At 35.3% G+C, this 20,801-nt stretch overlaps 3 long non-coding RNA genes across 3 annotated transcripts; all 3 read right to left on the reverse strand.

Annotated features, from left to right (window-relative positions):
* Positions 1–5,658: 5,658 nt before the first annotated feature.
* LOC133183728 (uncharacterized) lies at positions 5,659–7,167 on the reverse strand. The gene is made up of 3 exons (XR_009720709.1): positions 6,744–7,167; positions 6,494–6,578; positions 5,659–6,390 (listed from the first exon to the last, which is right to left on the reverse strand). It is a non-coding gene; the product is annotated as an uncharacterized LOC133183728 (long non-coding RNA).
* A 302-nt stretch (positions 7,168–7,469) lies between these two features.
* On the reverse strand, positions 7,470–13,292 carry LOC133183729 (uncharacterized). Its single transcript, XR_009720710.1, has 3 exons — positions 13,137–13,292; positions 9,163–9,260; positions 7,470–7,631 (listed from the first exon to the last, which is right to left on the reverse strand). It is a non-coding gene; the product is annotated as an uncharacterized LOC133183729 (long non-coding RNA).
* A 401-nt stretch (positions 13,293–13,693) lies between these two features.
* On the reverse strand, positions 13,694–14,930 carry LOC133183730 (uncharacterized). Its single transcript, XR_009720711.1, has 3 exons — positions 14,854–14,930; positions 14,181–14,547; positions 13,694–13,852 (listed from the first exon to the last, which is right to left on the reverse strand). It is a non-coding gene; the product is annotated as an uncharacterized LOC133183730 (long non-coding RNA).
* Positions 14,931–20,801: the final 5,871 nt, after the last annotated feature.

Raw genomic sequence — 20,801 nt, forward strand, 5'->3', positions numbered from 1 at the left:
TTTCTCAGAAAATATGGCAAGCTCAAGCAAGGTAGATCACCAAACTGGCATTTTTTTTCCATTCACTCAAATAAATGGAGAGAAAATGATGTAAATTTACCATTTAAAAAGTATTTTCTAACAAAAATGGTTTTTAAATGATTCTGAAAAAATGGTTTTGGAAAATTGAAAGATAGAGAAATGTAGGAAAAATGTTTTGGAAATTAAAAATGGCTAGCAAATGGTGAATGAATGGAGATAAAATGGAAAAATGCCATTCCTTTTGGCTATGGGTTAGTAATTTGAAACTGAGCTCAACATTTATTTAAAAAAGTGAGGTCATGGCTCAAGGGAGAAGGCAATTAAGTCCCACATTAAACTAATAATCAATGTAGAAGTGCATATCACGAGATGCAAAATTTATGCAATTTTGGTCCAGGTAGGGCATGCAGTTACTTGGGAATAGACTTGCCTAACAAATTTGAACTGGTCACTCATCCAGTCAAATCCAGCATCTGAAACAAGTATGAAAGTGTTTGTTTGGTCTAGGTAGGGGTTGAAGTAACACTTTATTAACCTCATCACTCATCTGGAAAATGTAGGTCAAATCCTGCATTTAAAGCAGTTTATATCCCCGATGCATCATCTATGCAAGTTAAGTTCAGAAAGGCATTATTGTTTCATGGTCATCGACCTGTGTCAAAAACTTTTAACCTGGGCACTCATCTGGAAAATGTAGGTCAAATCCTGCATCTAAAGCAACTCTGGTAGTGTGCATCAATAAAATTAATGTATCTTCAATGCAAAGTTGGTTAGTATAGGGCAAATAGACACTTTAGAATGAATCTGCTCCAAAAACCTAGTTGCTTATCCCAAAAATATAGGTCAAATTCAGCAATTCCGAAGCTAGTCCAACAGTGTGCATCCTTACATGTATCATACATGCAAGTTTGGTCCAAGTAGGACAAATAGTTCTTTAGAATGCAGGCCCGTAGGAAGCAATTTCAGTTTGGGGGGGGGGGCACAGCCATACATTTTCAGTTGAGGGGGCGCTATCAACTACCAAAAATTTCTTGACAAGCAAAAAAAAAAAAAAAAAAATGTCATCAGACGTTTTTATTGAGGGGGCACAGGGATATAGTATCTATGTTTTCTATAGTAATCTATACATCGGCAAAATTATTGGGGGGGGGGGGGGGGCACATGGTAAATGAGACCTGCTCCAAAAACTTTAACCTGCTTCAGAAACATCAAACTGGTCATTCCTTTGCATAAGCTCCCCCCCAACTTCATTGAGATGAGCTAAAAATCTTCTCAGCAACAACAAGGCCATGATTATAGTGATATTAATAATGCAAGGATCCTTGGTGCCGAATCAAGTTTGTGCAAATCATGGTCCCCTGGTGTACCTGGGTGAAGGCACAATAGTAGCTAGATTATAACATATTCTATACATTTAATTTTTTTTTTTAAATATTCTTCTCAAGAACAGCTGGGACATGTTTAGTAATATGCACAAATTCTCAGGTAGTAAGGGTTCAAGTTTGTTCAAATTCATGGCCCCATGGGAAAGGATTAGGCCACAATTAGGGATAATAGTTGGAATAAAAATTATGTTCCTAAGAACAGCAAAGCATTATGATAGATGGATTTTATCCCCGTGTGATTTATTCAAAACGTGGCCCCATAGGAGAAAATCTAAAACTAGAAATATGTCCATAGGACATGAATGCCCCAGCTAGGGTTCATTAATTATGCAACATGGAAAAAAAGTACCCTCCTCTATGTTTAACATTAGGACAAGTACATGTAGTTCAAGGTCACAAGGAAGGTTAATGTCAGCAAATTATGTCACAGTTAAATACTACTCACATATTAGTGTATTAGTTTGATTGAAATATCTAAAACAATTTCTTTAAAACTGGATTTTAAACATACTACTAGTAAATAGTAATGTCAAAAGTCGAAGCAACTCAGATGAGACCTAGCTAAGTATGTTTTTAAAAATCTCTCAAGAACAGCAGGATCAATGTAACTAGGATGAGCATTGTGGCCTATATCTTTTAATTTGTGCATGCATAAATTCAACTTTTGATATGAATCCATTTGAAGAAAGCAACAAAGTTGCATTTGGAAATTATGATTTTGCACCTCATTTCAACAAAATACTGCATTAAAAAATCAGAATTGAAGAGACCATTATGAGTACTTTTTTAAAGAGATTTTAATTATTTGAATTGATACATTATACATATCAAATTAATTGATATTTTCCAATGATTGAAAAAATATCATGATCAGCTGTGTCAACATTAAGGATCGAGATGGGTGAACATGATGGCGTGCAGAATGCCTATAGCTTCAGATATATACAAATCATATTCAATTTGTGAATTAAGTCTTTAGTGTAAAGTTCACAATATTTGAAATTTATGAAATTATATGATAAACAAAACTTTTCTGATGAAAATTTTCTCAGCAAATAAACAAGAGGCCCAAGGGCTTAACAGTCACCTGAGTACAATGCAACAATTTAGAGGATCCATAGAGTATTAAAATGAAATGAAAGGTGAAGCTTTGTTGCCCAAAAGCAAGAAAAATAGGGTGATCAGGATCAACAAAATAATTAGTCTACTATTCATTAACAGTTCATAAATTAGGTTCTAATCTGTTCCCCATTTATCACTATCACCATACAGTATATTAACAAACTATCAGTGCTTTTGTACTGTTTTAATTCCTTGTTGTAATCTCTTACATTGGCCTCTCTTGGTCTTTGATGAACATTTAATAAGACAAGTTATTTTTGTCTCATTTTTATTCATCTATTACTTACAAGTCCACATGATCATTAAAACTATGAAAATACTTTTTGTATTATACAATAAAAATTCTTGCATAATTCTCTTATTCTATTAATTTTTCAAGTACATTATTTACAGTGATTAATTATCAAAAGTAAACGGCAAAGGGGAATAACTCCTCTCAGTAGAATGCAAATTAATTGAGCCCTGGCTAGGACCAGAACACTTGACCAAATGGTCCAGATGTTCAAAAATCTGGTAAAAATACCCTTCCTTATTACAACTTTTACACATTTTGCCTCTGATATGCCCAAGTGCTGAGAAGATTTTTAAAGAAATAATGCATTTTCACTACAGATTCACTATATTATCAACAGAGCCCCCCCCCCCCCCCCTTCACCACCGAGAAACACCAGAGCCTCTCACCCTGGGACCAGAAGTTTCAAGTTTGCTCATCATAAGTAATCACTTTGTTTAACTGCTTAACATTAAGGAGCAGACAGGATTATTTAATAGAATTAATGCATTTTCACTACATTATCAACAGCCCCACCCTTATACCAGCACATCTGACCCAGGGGTCATGCAATTCACTACTCTGGAAGAAGCACTCTTGCTCATCATAACTATATACTTAGCTTCTTTGCTTTTTAACCAGAAGCAGAAAAGAATATTTTCAAAGAAATTTTGATTTTTCACTATATAATCAATAGAGCCCCCCCCAACCTTTTGACCAGAACCCTTGACCCTGGGGCCATGAAATTCACAATTTTAGAAGAGGCATCCTTGCGTATCATAACAATGTACTTAGTTTGTTTAAATAGTACTCAGGGGCAGAGAAGAAGATTTTCAAAGAAATAATTCACCTTCACTGTAGGAGCTATATAGCCCCACCCTAGCACCAGAACCCCTGTCCCTGGGGCCATGAATTTCACAATTTTGGAAGAGGTGTCCTTGCTTATCATAACAATACTTAGTTTGTTTAAATAATACCCAGAAGCAGAGAAGAAGATTTTTAAAGCATTAATGCATTTTCACTATATAATAAATAGAGCCCCGCCCTAACATCAGAACCCCTGACCCTGGGGCCATGAAATTCACAATTTTGGTAGAGTCACTCTTGCTTATCATAACTATGTATTTAATTTGTTTAAATAATACCCAGGAGTAGAGAAGAAGATTTTCAAAGAAATAATGCACTTTCACTATATGATCTATATAGCCCCCCCCCCCCCCCAACACCAGAACCCCTGACCCTGGGGCCATGAATTTCACAATTTTGGTAGAGTCACCCTTGCTGATCATAACTCTGTATCTAATTTGTTTAAACAATACCAAGGAGTAGAGAAGAAGATTTTCAAAGAAATAATGCACTTTCACTATACGATCTATATAGCCCCACCCTAGCACCAGAACCCCTGACCCTGGGGCCATGAATTTCACAATTTTGGTAGAGTCACCCTTGCTTATCATAACTATGTATTCAATTTGTTTCAATAATACTCAGGAGTAGAGAAGAAAATTTTCAAAGAAATAATGCACTTTCACTATATGATCTATATAGCCCCGCCCTAGCACTAGAACCCCTGACCCTGGGGCCATGAATTTCACAATTTTGGTAGAGGGCTCAATGCTTATTACAATCATGTCAACAGTTTGACTGCTTGATGTCCAGGAGTAAAGAAGAAGATTTTTAAAGATTGCATTAATTTTGATGGTTTTAGCCCCACCCCTCAGGCCCCAGGGGGGCAGGGACCATGAAATTCATAAATTTTGTTCCCCTTCACACATAAATGCCATATGCAAAAATTGGCGGAAATTGGTTCAGCGGTTTCAGAGAAGAAGCTGAAAATGTTCAAATGTTAACACACGACGCACGACGGACGACGACGGACGAAAACAGATAGCAATAGGTCACCTGAGTGACTCAGGTGACCTAAAAATAGTGTGAGTTTCTAATCCTAGCAATAAAAATCCTAAGTATCAATTTCCTTTGAGACTTAAACATGCTAATCACTAAGAAATGTGTCATAAAAGTGTTGTTTTTTTTTGTTCACCAAAAAATGTATATTTTAAAGCAACCTTTGATAAACTTTCAACAAAATGAAGCAAAAACCCACTTGTATCGAAAAATTGTGTAATAGTATGAGATAATGATCCGTTCTGCCCTCCTTAGTGTGTGTTTGCTATTTTATGTGCAAATAATTTCAATCTTTGTGAGATTTTTTGCAAATTGTAGAGATTTTACATAAAGTATACTATGTTAGATGAAATATCAAAGAAAATTTTGTTATAAATGAGATTTAATTTTTTACCTTCATGTTCATTGCACTATAGGTATTCTGTTTGTCATTGTCTGCCCATCTTCTTTGGCATACATTCAGTAATGTCAATATGTCATAAGATACCAAAACTTCTCCTCTGCTTTTAAGGGCTTGGAACCTTCTGCTTGAAAAAACATGCAAATATGTTAATTCAAGCAGGCAGCATTAAAAGTTTTGTGCCTTTTTGTTTTGCTTCTTTTTATATTTTTTTTCTTTCAAATCTGTTTTCTTTGTTTTCTTTCTTTCTTTTTTTTTGGTTTGTTTTTTTTTTTTAATTTGTTTTTTTGTTTGTTTGTTTGTTTTTTTTTTGTTACTATGTTTTTTCTTTCTTTTCTTTCTTCTTTTTTTTTTGTCTTTTCTTTTTTTTTTCCTGGCTTTTTTTGTTTGTTTTGTTTTCTTTTTTTGTACAATGAAATCAGACATTAAATTCACAAACAATTACAAATCACTATTTTACATAAACAATCACAATTTGACATTCAAAAATCACAATTTAACATTAACAGATCACAATTTAACATGTTCAAATCCCATTATTTTACATTATTAAATACAAATCATAATTTCACATCAAAATTTATAATCAATTACTTTTACTGAAGTTTAAGTCAGTATATAATGCATTCAATTTCACAATAAGCTAATAATCGGAATTACTATGCAAATTATTACTGGTACAGTAGCTGACAGAATTTGTACATTCCAAGAATACTAATTTAATATTTAACAATCATTATATCTGCAACATATATGATTTTAGATAAAATGAAAACAGATTATTAAAGACAAAGCAGCCTACAACTAGTTGCATTTTCAACCTCTCCTCCCCAGGCCAGCCTGGCAACCGTAGCGGCCAAGGATCCACGAAGTTCCAACCAGTAATGCCCCAGGGTATCGACAAGGTCTACTTACAACTAGCTTTCAACTACTTCATCTAAACATTTTATAATATAAAATATAACAAATTACATAAAATAACATTAGAGCAAAACAATTAATAGATAATAAAAGATATTTACATTGGCACAGAGAAAAACAATGGGGTCAGTGTGGGAGGAAACCGGAGCCCCCGGAGAAAACCCACGTGTCTGAGTGGGTGACCCCATACCCTCTTACAACTCAGACACCCATTTCCAAAACAAATGTTTCAAAAAAAATTGTTTTGGATTATAACATCGTAAACTGGATATGCTTGTGTGTACAAATCTGGCTTTCTACATGGTCATCTATCTTTGTCTTTCTCCACATGCGACCACAAGGATATGCCTCAATACTTTTATTTTCTGTCAATGAATGAGAAAAAAAGGTAATTAACCAATAGGATCAATGAAGTAAAATGAAGAACAGTCTTACAGAATGGCATACTTGGGTGACTTATTTCCATACCTGAGGACTCCTTGTCATTCATAATGTCAAGCACATCCACATGACTTTAGCTGAGTCTTCTACTGGGTACTGTCATCAAAGCACACTATAACATAGAAATTAATACTTCAGCATCTATCTGGGTAAGTATAAACAGAAATTGATAAAAAGAACAGACATATCTTAGTGAAATATTATATAGCTCTAAGATGATATCTTTTTGCTGTACTTTTTCAAAAAAAGATGTTGGATCATTGATTATGTCACATACCTGATCAGTGACAGTCCTCCACAGGGTTAAGTCTTGCTGTTGGGAAGCTCATCCATCAGTCTTGTCTTTTCTAGTTGCTTCCACCAATTCCTGTCTCACTGTGGCTGTTCATTTCCACATCTTAGAGGGTCAACATCCATCAGTCTTGCCTTTTCAAAGTTTTTCCACAAATTCCTGTCTGGTGTAGAAGCTCATTTCCACATTTTAGAGGGTCAACATCCATCAGTCTGGGTACAGTCCACTAATACATTTCCCATATGTAACAATGTTAATGTTTTCTCACACAGCTTCTCCCCTAATTTTCATTGAAGGATGGGACACGTCCTCAAATGAAAGCTCGTCAAATTTTCTCTAACTGGTTAAAATCTCAAGATGCACATGGCATGTCAGATTCGTTTTCCAAGAAAATGCACATGTTCGCAAAAACATCTGAAAGTAAAAGTAAGGTAATTCATTCCCAAAGTCAGGGTATGCACATATCAAACAATTCAATTCTTTTTCTTTCAAAGATAACACAAAAATGAAAATGGTTTTGAATGTGGGATTTCTTTTTCTTAATCATACATATCAAGCATCTTTAGTTCAGATGACTTATTTTTATTATATACTGCTTGCAAGTTAAGGATCCAACTATTTTGTGTTAGTGAACTACTTGCTACCCTTACCAATTCTAAAAATAATTAGAGGAATATACCCAGTCTTGCCAGGTTTTTCCATCAAGTCCTGTGTGGCTGTAGCTGCTCATTTTCACATCTTAGAGGGTCAATGTCCATCAACATTGCATTTTCAACCAGTTACATTTTTCCACCAATTCCTATTAGGCTTCTTTTTTTCACGATGTTGAAGAAAAACTTCATCCACACCATTCTTAGAAGTCACCTCTGCAACCTGTCAGGTGCAAGTGTATTATTTTAAACAATATATCAGCTTATGATTTTCTCATTCGCATAAAAGAAAGATAAAAGGGGGTCAGTGTGGGAAGAAGTTAGGTACCACAGAGATTTAACCCATACGTGTCCGAATCGGGTGACCTCATACCCATTTATAATTTGGACACCCTTTACAAAAATGTTCTTTAAAATGGTTTTTGATTTTAAAAACAGAAAAACATTGTTGCTAGAATGCATTTATATCAGTGCTTTGGGATTTGAATATCAGCTTGTCCTGCTTCTCCATACATTATCTCAAGAACGTGCTCCCTAAAAATTTTTGTACTTTATACACAGGGGGAAAGAAGAAGATACATTTTAAATCACTTTTCATTTGCGAGAACTTTATTTTCGCATAATTATGCGAGATAGTGTGCTTGCGAAAATTTTATTCAGGCATATATTAGTATTCCTAGGGATATCATATTTTAGGAATGACTCTAATTCTTGGCCAAATTATTTGAGTATAACCTGGTTTGGGTCAGTTTACGCTTTATAAAACAGCGTAAACTGACCCAAACCAGGTTATACTCGAATAATTTGGCCAAGAATTAGAGTCATTCCTTATAATTTAATTTTAAAATCATTAAATAACTATGGGTGTAAAATTTCGTTGCTTTTTATTAGTTAAAATTTGCCGCTCAATAATACAACCATAGTAACGGAAGTAACAGAAATGATGGGAAGTGAGGGGAGGTAAAAACTGATACATAGGCCTAGCAGCCTTGTTGTTCGTTTACATGTGGTAAGATCAAATTATTGTTTGAAGTTAAATGTACATTTATTAAATCTGGAATTTTCCATGAATCCCGAGGACTGGAAATGAGAGGATTGTATGGATACAGATGTTTCAGCTGGTTGTCAGGGGGGTGTGTCCCCATACCAAACCAGGTTATACAGAAATAATTTGTGTTCCTTTTTGGATATCAACCAATCAGAGGCTAGAATACAAACAAAATTAAATTATAGAGCAATAACCATAATTAGTGAAAATTTTGTCTTGCTAATTAAGATTAAATGACTTTCTCGTGAAAATTTAGTGATCTACAGTATTTTAAAGAATTTATGATTTTTCACTATGTTCATTAGAACCCCACCCCTTACTTCAGAATCCCTAACTCATTTAAGGGCCATGAATTTCATAATTTTAATACAGAGCTCATTGCTTATTACAATCATGCCAACAGTTTGACTGCTTTTAGTAAAGAAGAAGCTAATTTTATAGATAGCACTAATTTTAACCCCACCCCTATGGCCCCAGAGTGCCAGGGACCACGAAATTCATAATTTTGTTCCCCTTCAATCATAGATAATCTTCTTCTGCCAAAATTGGTTGAAACTGGATAAGCAGTTCTAAAGAAGAAGCTGAAAATGTTCAAATGTTAACACATGAGGGATGACGACAAACAAACAGATAGGAATAGGTCACCTGAGTGATTCAGGTGACCTAAAAATTACAAAAAATAGTAATCAAGGTAACTTTGACATACCTGAATGGTCCCCATTCTTCATAATGTCATCAAGCAAACCAAGCCAAAATGAGATCTGCTTAATTCCCAGTACTTTGAATGGTCTTCAAATCTTCAAACTTTAAAGAAGAGGAAACACATGCTATATAGCATCCACTAGAACAAAACAGAAAAATGAGAAAAACTACTGACACCCCAAGGAGAACCTGTAAAAATGTCAACCAACACTTCAGCGGAGGTTGACAGTGGGGTGTCTATTTGAATCAACTGTTACTCTCAAAAACATGCACTATTTATTTTTTATACTGATTGTCTCATTGATTTAGGATGTCAGCAAAAAAAAGAAAATTCGGAGATCGTCATTAAGTTCATGCACGTTTAGAAATTAAGCTTTCAAACTCCCCGCTTTGTTTCAATAAGAAATTTAAGCTTTGAAAAAGATTAAACAACCTCTTTATTGTTTATTTGATACTTAGAGAGATTGAGTCCTTCATCATCTAAAGTTTGTTAATTGAAGCATTTATGGTCTGTCATTTGATGTTTTATCAATTAAGCTACAATGGACACAAGCTTTGATTGACGTCAAGTTTACTTGGCTTCTTTCATCAAGCCAGGTGTGCATCAGGTCACATATAGTGTTAACATGATAACACAACCTGTATTTATAGAATGTGACACAGACAGGCCTAAATGGAAGTCAAAAGGGAGAAAATGCATAAACATTAATGTTCAATATTTTTTTTTAAGAAATCCTCACTTTTCTTTACTTTGTTTGATTAAAGTGTTTGAGTTAATTGTTGCAAAAGTATAGTTTAATAGACTGTATATGCACTATGTTTCTTAGCAAAAAATTTAATTTGGGTGTGAAGAGTTTGAATATCTGGTTGAATGTACACCATTACATAAAAGCTTAGGCTACTGCTGACTTCAAGCTATCCGCCCGTCTAAAAATTCAGTCAGTGCTTGACCTTGTTAAAAAGATTGATATCAATTGTCACAAACACATTTATAATATTGGCATACAAAAAAAAATCATTTATGAATATAATAAATTAAACACTAAAAATTTATAATTATAGTGACAATTGAGATAGAGGGATAGACTGGCCAGGGAGGAAGAGAGGTGAAAGGGGGGGGGGGGAGTTGCATAAGAAGAAAGATATCTGCTTATTATAGTACATGTGCTGGCAAGAGCAATGTCCAAGAATTGCAAGATGTCTTTAACTGCCTGGTTTCAAAGTCTCACACAAGTAAAAGCCAATCTTTCTATTTATTTTTAAACTCATTTATTTGATTACTTTTTGTTGTACTACATTTCATTGCAGAAAGTATGTTTTAATGTATCCAAGCAATCCTTATAATGTCAAAACCTCATAACAATATTTTATTAAAGTCCTTTCTATTGAATATAGGGGCTTAAAAGTACAACTATCTCTTGGAAACTATATTTTCAGGTCGAGACCACCAGATTTTCTGAAATCACCATAATTTGCATGTTAAATTAGCTATCTATTTATATATATACTTTATCAAATGAACGATCAGCTGAATGAGTCACAATGCATTATGGGCTATTACAAATTTTAGTACAAATGCAGCATATTGAAAATGAAAAGCTAATAATTAATTGTCCATTGGAAACTCATTTTCCATTCTTTTTTGATATTTATGAAAAGATATTGAAAATGGTGTGTAATCTTCCATTTCTATGATCACATTTACAGTTTGGTTTATCAAACCTAATATGAACTTGTTTAAATATCAGCGTATACTATTGTTCAAAGAGACGTAAGGTGCTATTGCGTAGAACAAGCAGCAAGTATTTTTTCACGTGGTTTTGAGGAGCAAGGGAGAAAACATCAATTGACTGAATGGGCCTTGAAGTACTTTTACGGAATGCTTAAAATTCAAAGCCTTTTTTCTTTGTAATAGTATTATGAACATATATTCCAATGCTATTTTAAAAATGGTACTCATTTGCAACTAAAAATGATTTCTTTTTGATTTTCATTAGAGTATTAGGTGTAATGAAAAAATCTAGATGCTTTTTGTTGACAAACCCAACAAGAAAAGCATATTTTTCAGTCTGTGTATCTTATCTACATATATCTATTCATGTATGTCAAAAGTAATATCTTGTATTTAGGATATTTTTCTTAGATCTACCGGGTAAACATCAATACACCAGTGTGCAATTTTTGTTTTCATTATCTTCAAAACGTATTTAATGTATGCATATGTCAAAGAGTTTAGACAGAATTTGACGTAACTATTAATCATCTAATACATCTCAAATATTCAATGTGAGCATGGAATTTTGTCTTTGGTATATAATCTTTCAATTTCAGCCATATAAAATGAAAAAGAATTAAGTTGTACAGGTTTCCCAGTAAATATTATGCACTATAACAACAAAAACCACATACAGCTATTTAATAGTAAACACATAGTAGACCATCATGCTTTGCAACTCATTCAATTGATTGGACAATGGGTTTGACAAAAATATTATCACGTGATGAAAACTACCTTCCATAAAAGGTAGTGTACTTGACCTGATTATGAGCTTCACAGAAATTGGTAAAACTATTTATATGTTCCTGAACCTTCTGGCATTCTCACAGTGGAAATCCCACATGAAATAATATGAACAAGATGTGTTTGTGAAACAATGATGCCCCCCCCCCCCCTTATGGCAACTTGTAGCAAAGGTTAAACTTTCTCAAATGCAAATCAAATATGTTGATACCCAAAGTAAGGTTTTGTCTCGAGGAATATGCCTGTGAAATATGAAAGGCCTAGCAGCAACCATTGAACAGATATGGAAAAGGTTAAAGTATTTTTCCAAAATTATGTCAAACATCAAGGTCAAGTCAAATGGTCAAAATTAATGGTGCCAAAGGAAAGGCCTTCTCCCAAGAAATACACAGGTGAAATATGAAAGCCGAAGCACCAATCGTTCAAAAATTATGACCAAGGTTAAAGTTTTCCAAAAGTTGGTCAAATTCCAAGGTCAAAGGGTCAAAGTTGTTGGTATCCAAAGGAAGGTCTTGTCACAAGGATTAAACAAGTAAAATATGAAAGCCCTAGCACCAACTGTTCAAAAGTTATCGCAAAGGTTAAAGTTTTTTCAAAAGTAGGTCAAACTCCAAGGTCAATGTTAAAGGGTCAAAGTGGTTGGTATCCAAAGGAAGGTCTTGTCACAAGGATAACACATGTGAAGTATGAAAGCCCTAGCACCAACCGTTTAAAAGTTATGGCCAACGTCTAAGTTTGTTAAAATTTTGCAAAATTTGGTCAAACTCCAAGGTCAAGGTCAAAAGGTCATATATGGTGGCACCCAAGGAAAGGTCTTGTCATAATGAACACTCATGTCAAACAGCGCAATAGTTATGGGCTAGGTTAAAGTTGACAACAGACAGACAGACAAAAGACAAACAGACAGACAAACAGGATAAAAACAATATACCCCCGGGATCTTTCGATCCGGGTCATAAAAATTGTTTCCTCATGTCCGAGAGAAGCTACACAATTTATGCGCTGTTCACACAGATGGTTTAATTTGAATTAAATTCAAGTTACTGCGAATTAAATTTGAACCGCGTTCACAGGGAGAATTGAATGATATTAATTTTATTCGTATTAACTGCCTATTAAATTATTTTGCTTTAGCTCCATATGAATACTAAGCAAAGCTAATTCGAATTAAATTCTGATGCACATGTAATAGCAAAATTAAGCCACCTGCCGTATGTCGGTGGTTGATATCAGTACTTACTCTATTCTTTTAGTGAAAAACAAAGAAAAAATTATAAATTTATCACTAAACATCTGTACAGACACTACGATATGTCAAATGCAGGAAATTTCAAACCAATTACATAACACTTTATTTGTAGCTAAGATATGATAATTTATTCTGAATTGTAGCCATTGTAATTTGGAACTTAATTTTTGATAATAAGATAATCTTGGATCATGATTATGTCACATACCTGATCGGTGTCAGTTATCTTCTGTGATACGTCTTGAAAGGGGGGGGGGGGGGTTAACATCCATCAGGCTTGTCTCCTCCAGTTGTTTCCACCAAGTCCTGTGTAGGTTCCAGCTGCTGTTTCCACATCTTGGAAGATCAACATCCATTAGTTGCTCGTCCAGTTGTTTCCACCATGTCCTCGCCCCAAGACCATAAACTGAGAACGGACTTGAGTCAAATTTTTATTTTCAATATCTTGAGTTTTATCTAGTGTATTGCTTAAACATTAGCAGTTTTGTATAGCATTTAAATTCAAGCATATGGTCGAATTTTTTTTCATAATCAAAATTATTTCAAAAGTTATTTAAGTTTGAAATTTTCTCAGTTTATGGTCTTGGGGCCTGTTGAGAGCTGCTGCCGTTTCCACATCTTTGGGGATCATTGTCAATCAGGTTTGCCTCAACATCCATCAATCTTCCTCAACATCCACTGGCCTTGCCTCCTGTGGTTGTTTCCACCAAGTTCACTTGGGTGTGGTTGCTGTATCCACATCTTGGATGATCATTGCCCATCAGTTTTGCCTCCTACAGTTGTTTCCACCATGTCTTGTTGTCTTCATCTGCACGCTTTCAGAGTCAATATCCATTATCCTGTAGAAAATATCATCCATGCTTCCAGGGCTCCTTTCAAGCTGCCAGATAATTCTTTAAGTGCCTTTTTCAATCTCTTTAATAACTGTAAGTGATTGATTTAAAGTGTAAATGGAGGCTACAAGAATGTGAAAAATTAGAAAATTCCTCAACTCTGATGAAAATTCATCAGATTTCTGAGATTTCCAAACATGAGATTTATCTGATACCAGTGTATGAAATATGTATATTTTAATAGACTGTGAAGCTTGGAAACCAAACGGCTCTTAAAATTATTGCACAACTGAGTATCATTCATTTTTATATAACACTTTATTTGTAGCTGTGTTGATTTATTTTGAATTGAAGCCATTGTAATTTGGAACTTAATTTTTATTAATAAGATAATCTTAGATCATGATTATGTCACATACCTGATCAGTGTCAGTTATCTACTGTTAAATGTCTTGTGGGGGGGGGGGGGGGGGGGAGGTTAACATCCATCAGGCATGTCTCCTCCAATTGTTTCCACCAAGTCCTGTTGGCTGCAGCTGCTGTTTCCACATCTTGGAAGATCAACATCTATCAGCCATGCCTCCTGCAGTTATTTCCACAATGTCCGGTTGAGGGCAGCTGCTGTTTCCAAATCTTGGAAAATCAATGTCCATCAACCCTGCTTCTCCAGTTGTTTTCACCAAGTTCTGTTGAGTGCAGCTGCTGTTTCCACATCTTGGAGATTGATTGTCCATCAGACATGCATATTCCATTTCCACCATGTCCTGTTGTCTTTTTCAATTAAAACTGAAAGAGAGGTAGCTTTTTGAAAAGTTATTTATAAAAGGACAGACAGCTAGACAGACAAGGGACTCCTTCTTATGCTTCTAGTCTCTGACCATTAGAGCTAGAGCTTACACATTGGCCATTGCCGAGAAAAGCTACACAATATCAAGGATCACTTTCTCTGTTTTGGAAAGATGATCAAGTCAATTAGGACTATTTTACTTTCATCTGAAACATTTCCAATTGTCCAAAAATAATGCATTATGTAAGCTGTTATTTTCTGGCTCCGAATTTTTAATTAATTCAGTATTTTCTGTTACATTTTACCTCATCTTTCTTAAGAAAATTGCTTATTCCTCTGCAACTTTCAAGCTTTGCCCAACTATAAAATAAAGCTGTAAAAAGAACAAATATAATTAAATAGGCCCTCAGTCAGGCCAGAAGTTTCGGCTGAAACACGTTTCAACACTTCACATCTCTTATATCCACCATGTCCAACGTAGATATCACTGCAAAATACAACAAAGAACATTAGACACATGCTTAATACTGATACCATCAACAAATAACTAATACTGATATACATACCAATAACAAATATCTAATACTGACACACCAATAACAAATACTTTATACTGACATACTGATAATAAATACCTAATACTGACATAACAATAACAAATAACTAAAACTCATTCCAATAACAAATAACTAAAACTCATATCAATAACAAATAACTAATACTGACACACCAATAACAAATACCTAATACTCATATACCAATAACAAATAACTAACACTCATAACAATAACAATTAACATAATCATAACAACACACCAATAACAATTACCTAATACTGATATACCAATAACAAATAACAAACACTCATAAGAATAACAAACAACTAAAACTCATACCAATAACAAATAACTAAAACTCATAACAATAACAAATAAACTCATAACAATAACAAATAGCTTATACTCATAACAATAACAAATAACATAATCATAACAACACACCAATAACAAATACCTAATACTGATATACCAATAACAAATAACTAGCACTCATAATAATAACTAAAACTCATAGCAATAACAAATAACATAATCATAACAACAACAAAAAGATTTTACAAATAACAATTATAACAAAATACTTAACTTACCAAATCAACATAACAAAGTACAAACAAAACTTGAATTAACAAATGTCTAACAAAAAACCCCTAATGAAACAAATAACTAATATAATGAACAAAGCTAACAAAATAAACATTAGATAAATAATATTATCTAAAAATAAACAAATAACTTACAACTAACAACAGTAACAAAGCAAGAACTATAACAAATAACTAAGATAACAAAACAACCTAACATTAACATAATAAAAACAAAACAACATAACAAAAACATCAATTCCAGCGTTGTTGGCATGCTGTTCCAATCCAATATGCCCAGCCGCCTCCAAGTCCTTATTCCACCATCTCCAACGATGAGGTCCCGGCAAAGAGAAAACAGAGATGATTAGACAAATCAAAAACAACACAACACAACAAAAAAACTATTACTGTACAAAAGATGTGCTGAGAGTGGGGGAGGGAAGGGAAATGTTAGTACTTAGTAGGGGTGCCAAAAATAATAATGAAACGATCATACCTCTGCTATTTCTTAATGACTAAGAAATACCTCCATTCCAGCGTTGTTGGGATGCTGTTCCAATCCAATATGCCCAGCCGCCTCCAAGTCCTTATTCCACCATCTCCAATCCAATATGCCCAGCCGCCTCCAAGTCCTTATTCCACCATCTCCAACGATGAGATCCCGGCAAAGAGAAAACAGAGAAGATTAGACAAATCAAACACAACACAACAAAAAAACTTTAACTGTACAAAAGATGTGCTGAGAGTGCGGGGGGGATGGGAAATGTTAGTACTTAGTAGGGATGCCAAAAATAATAATGAAACGATCATACCTCTGCTATTTCTTAATGACTAAGAAATACCTCCATTCCAGCGTTGTTGGGATGCTGTTCCAATCCAATATGCCCATCCGTCTCCAAGTCCTTATTCCACCATCTCCAACGATGAGGTCCCGGCAAAGAGAAAACAGAGAAGATTAGACAATTCAAAAACAACACAACACAAAAACTATTACTGTACAAAAGATGTGCTGAGAGTGGGGGAGGGAAGGGAAATGTTAGTACTTAGTAGGGGTGCCAAAAATAATAATGAAACGATCATACCTCTGCTATTTCTTAATGACTAAGAAATACCTCCATTCCAGCGTTGTTGGGATGATGTTCCAATCCAATATGCCCAGCCGCCTCCAAGTCCTTATTCCACCATCTCCAATCCAATATGCCCAGCCGCCTCCAAGTCCTTATTCCACCATCTCCAACGATGAGATCCCGGCAAAGAGAAAACAGAGAAGATTAGACAAATCAAACACAACACAACAAAAAAACTTTAACTGTACAAAAGATGTGCTGAGCGTGGGGGAGGGATGGGAAATGTTAGTACTTAGTAGGGGTGCCAAAAATAATAACGAAACGATCATACCTCTGCTATTTCTTAATGACTAAGAAATACCTCCATTCCAGCGTTGTTGGGATGCTGTTCCAATCCAATATGCCCATCCGTCTCAAAGTCCTTATTCCACCATCTCCAACGATGAGGTCCCGGCAAAGAGAAAACAGAGAAGATTAGACAAACAAAAAACAACACAACACAAAAAACTATTACTGTACAAAAGATGTGCTGAGAGTGGGGGAGGGAAGGGAAATGTTAGTACTTAGTAAGGGTGCCAAAAATAATAATGAAACGATCATACCTCTGCTATTTCTTAATGACTAAGAAATACCTCCATTCCAGCGTTGTTGGGATGATGTTCCAATCCAATATGCCCAGCCGCCTCCAAGTCCTTATTCCACCATCTCCAATCCAATATGCCCAGCCGCCTCCAAGTCCTTATTCCACCATCTCCAACGATGAGATCCCGGCAAAGAGAAAACAGAGAAGATTAGACAAATCAAACACAACACAACAAAAAAACTTTAACTGTACAAAAGATGTGCTGAGCGTGGGGGAGGGATGGGAAATGTTAGTACTTAGTAGGGGTGCCAAAAATAATAATGAAACGATCATACCTCTGCTATTTCTTAATGACTAAGAAATACCTCCATTCCAGCGTTGTTGGGATGCTGTTCCAATCCAATATGCCCATCCGTCTCAAAGTCCTTATTCCACCATCTCCAACGATGAGGTCCCGGCAAAGAGAAAACAGAGAAGATTAGACAAACAAAAAACAACACAACACAAAAAACTATTACTGTACAAAAGATGTGCTGAGAGTGGGGGAGGGAAGGGAAATGTTAGTACTTAGTAAGGGTGCCAAAAATAATAATGAAACGATCATACCTCTGCTATTTCTTAATGACTAAGAAATACCTCCATTCCAGTATTGTTGGGATGCTGTTCCAATCCAATATGCCCAGCTGCCTCCAAATCCTTATTCCACCATCTCCAATCCAATATGCCCAGCTGCCTCCAAGTCCTTATTCCACCATTTCCAACGATGATATCCCGGTAAAGAGAAAACAGAGAAGATTAGACAAATCAAACACAACACAACAAAAAAACTTTTACTGTACAAAAGATGTGCTGAGAGTGGGGGAGGGATGGGAAATGTTAGTACTTAGTAGGGGTGCCAAAAATAATAATGAAACGATCATACCTCTGCTATTTCTTAATGACTAAGAAATACCTCCATTCCAGCGTTGTTGGGATGCTGTTCCAATCCAATATGCCCAGCCGCCTCCAAGTCCTTATTCCACCATCTCCAATCCAATATGCCCAGCCGCCTCCAAGTCCTTATTCCACCATCTCCAATGATGAGATCCCGGCAAAGAGAAAACAGAGAAGATTAGACAAATCAAACACAACACAACACAACACAAAAAACTATTACTGTACAAAAGATGTGCTGAGAGTGGGGGAGGGAAGGGAAATGTTAGTACTTAGTAAGGGTGCCAAAAATAATAATGAAACGATCATACCTCTGCTATTTCTTAATGACTAAGAAATACCTCCATTCCAGCGTTGTTGGGATGCTGTTCCAATCCAATATGCCCAGCTGCCTCCAAGTCCTTATTCCACCATCTCCAATCCAATATGCCCAGAAGTCCTTATTCCGACATCTCCAATCCAATATGCCCAGCCGCCTCCAAGTCCTTATTCCACCATTTCCAACGATGAGATCCCGGCAAAGAGAAAACAGAGAAGATTAGACAAATCAAACACAACACAACAAAAAAACTTTTACTGTACAAAAGATGTGCTGAGAGTGGGGGAGGGAAGGGAAATGTTAGTACTTAGTAGGGGTGCCAAAAATAATAATGAAACGATCATACCTCTGCTATTTCTTAATGACTAAGAAATACCTCCATTCCAGTATTGTTGGGATGCTGTTCCAATCCAATATGCCCAGCATATTTTAAATATTAGGTAGGAATCTGAAAATAAACATTGATACTTCATTAGAGGCCTAGCTTATATTTGACTCTGTGTTGTAGATGATTTACGTAGTTTAATTATGATTTGGCTTATGGATGTTGACATTTACAGAAGTACAGGTGTTTGTATGAATTTAAGTTAATTGATGATCTACCATATCTCACCACCACTTTACAAACCACCCCCAACCCAACTCAATTTCTGCCAAGGACTGAGTCATAAATATTAAAACCATGCATACAATTATCTCATTTCCAACTCCATGAACTAATTTTAATTTCATCACAATGAATGTCATCTAACTTCCATCAAACGAAGTCTCACACCAATAACAAGAATGTTCTGATATATGTGCATGGGTTATTCTATAGATGCAAATCCATGCAAATGTTGTCAATGTAGGTTTTATGGTTTCTTGGGAATGGTTCTGCTAAAAATTTTGTTTTGGTTACCAGGAAAATGTATATCAGTTCATCAAGATAAGTCAGATGCTGCATCTGATGCAAGTCTGGTGAATGTGCATCCCTACATATGTAAGTGTATCCATCATACAAGTGTGGTTAAGGTATGATTCAATTTATAGTTAAATTGCAATGTACCTACTCAAAAACCTTTATCTGGTCACTTATCAAGAAATGTAGGTCAGATCTAGCCTGTACGGAGTATCCTATGATGCATCATAGACAGCTATATTCAGTCTTACAAATTTGGATACACAGTCCTTTTAGTTACTTAAAGAATGAACCTGCTCCAAAATTTTTGTTCAATCAAAATCTTGCATATTAGACCCAGCATCTGAGGCAAATCTGGTAAGTAAAATGCTTCCTCATTGTGCACAAGTTCAGTCACCATAGGGGTTGAAGTTACTTGGGAATACGGCTAGATCTGCTCCAAAAAACTTTAACCTAAGGCCTGTTCAACTGTCAGAGTGAGCGCTTGCGAACATTTCTGTTGGAAGGATAAGGAATTTTGGCGAGCGCTCGTGAACGTTCGTTCTGTTGAACATTGCCTCTGGCCACTCATCCTGAAATTTAGGTCAGTGCCAGCATCCCAAGCATCTCTAATAGATCATCATCCATGCAAGTCTGGTCATGCACCTGGTGGCAATTTAGTTTGGTACAGGAAGGGTTTATTAAGCTACTTGGATTTTGACTTGCTACTGTAACTTTAACCAGAACCCCAATGTCAATGCTGGGGTAAAGCAATGCTCATTTCAACTTTGTTGTAGTAAGAAAATGAAATACATGTACATTTACACTCATACTTAGATTTCAAATGTAAGGCTTTTTCCTCACTTTTTGTACAAGTCATTATTTTTGAGTACAGGTGTATTGTGTTTTAGCTAGTAGCCCAGCCTTAATAATTTTGCCGATATATAGAATACTCTAGAAAATATAGCTAATGTATGATTGTGCATTCTCAATAATAACGTATGATGACGTTTTGTTTTATTTTTAATTTGCCTATCAAGGATATTTGGGTTGTGTCCCACAACTAAAAATGTTTGGCTGTGCTCCCCCCCCCCCTCACTGAAAATGCTTACGACCTGATCCTTGAGAACATGACAACAAACTCACATTTATCAATACTTGTACCGAATTGAATGTTTGACTGGATTGCTGGCTATATGAATAATGCCCAAATAATCTCTTTGTTACATTACTTGTATATCAAACTAAACATTCTAAACAACTAAGTACTAATGGCTTGATATCTACAGAAAAGGTATCATTTGATATTAAATTGAAAATTTAA

This window comes from Saccostrea echinata, unplaced genomic scaffold, assembly GCF_033153115.1.
Source record: "Saccostrea echinata isolate AGI-Se365-2 ecotype Australia unplaced genomic scaffold, CSIRO_AGI_Sech_v1 ptg000009l, whole genome shotgun sequence".
In the NCBI taxonomy this organism is placed as follows: domain Eukaryota; kingdom Metazoa; phylum Mollusca; class Bivalvia; order Ostreida; family Ostreidae; genus Saccostrea; species Saccostrea echinata.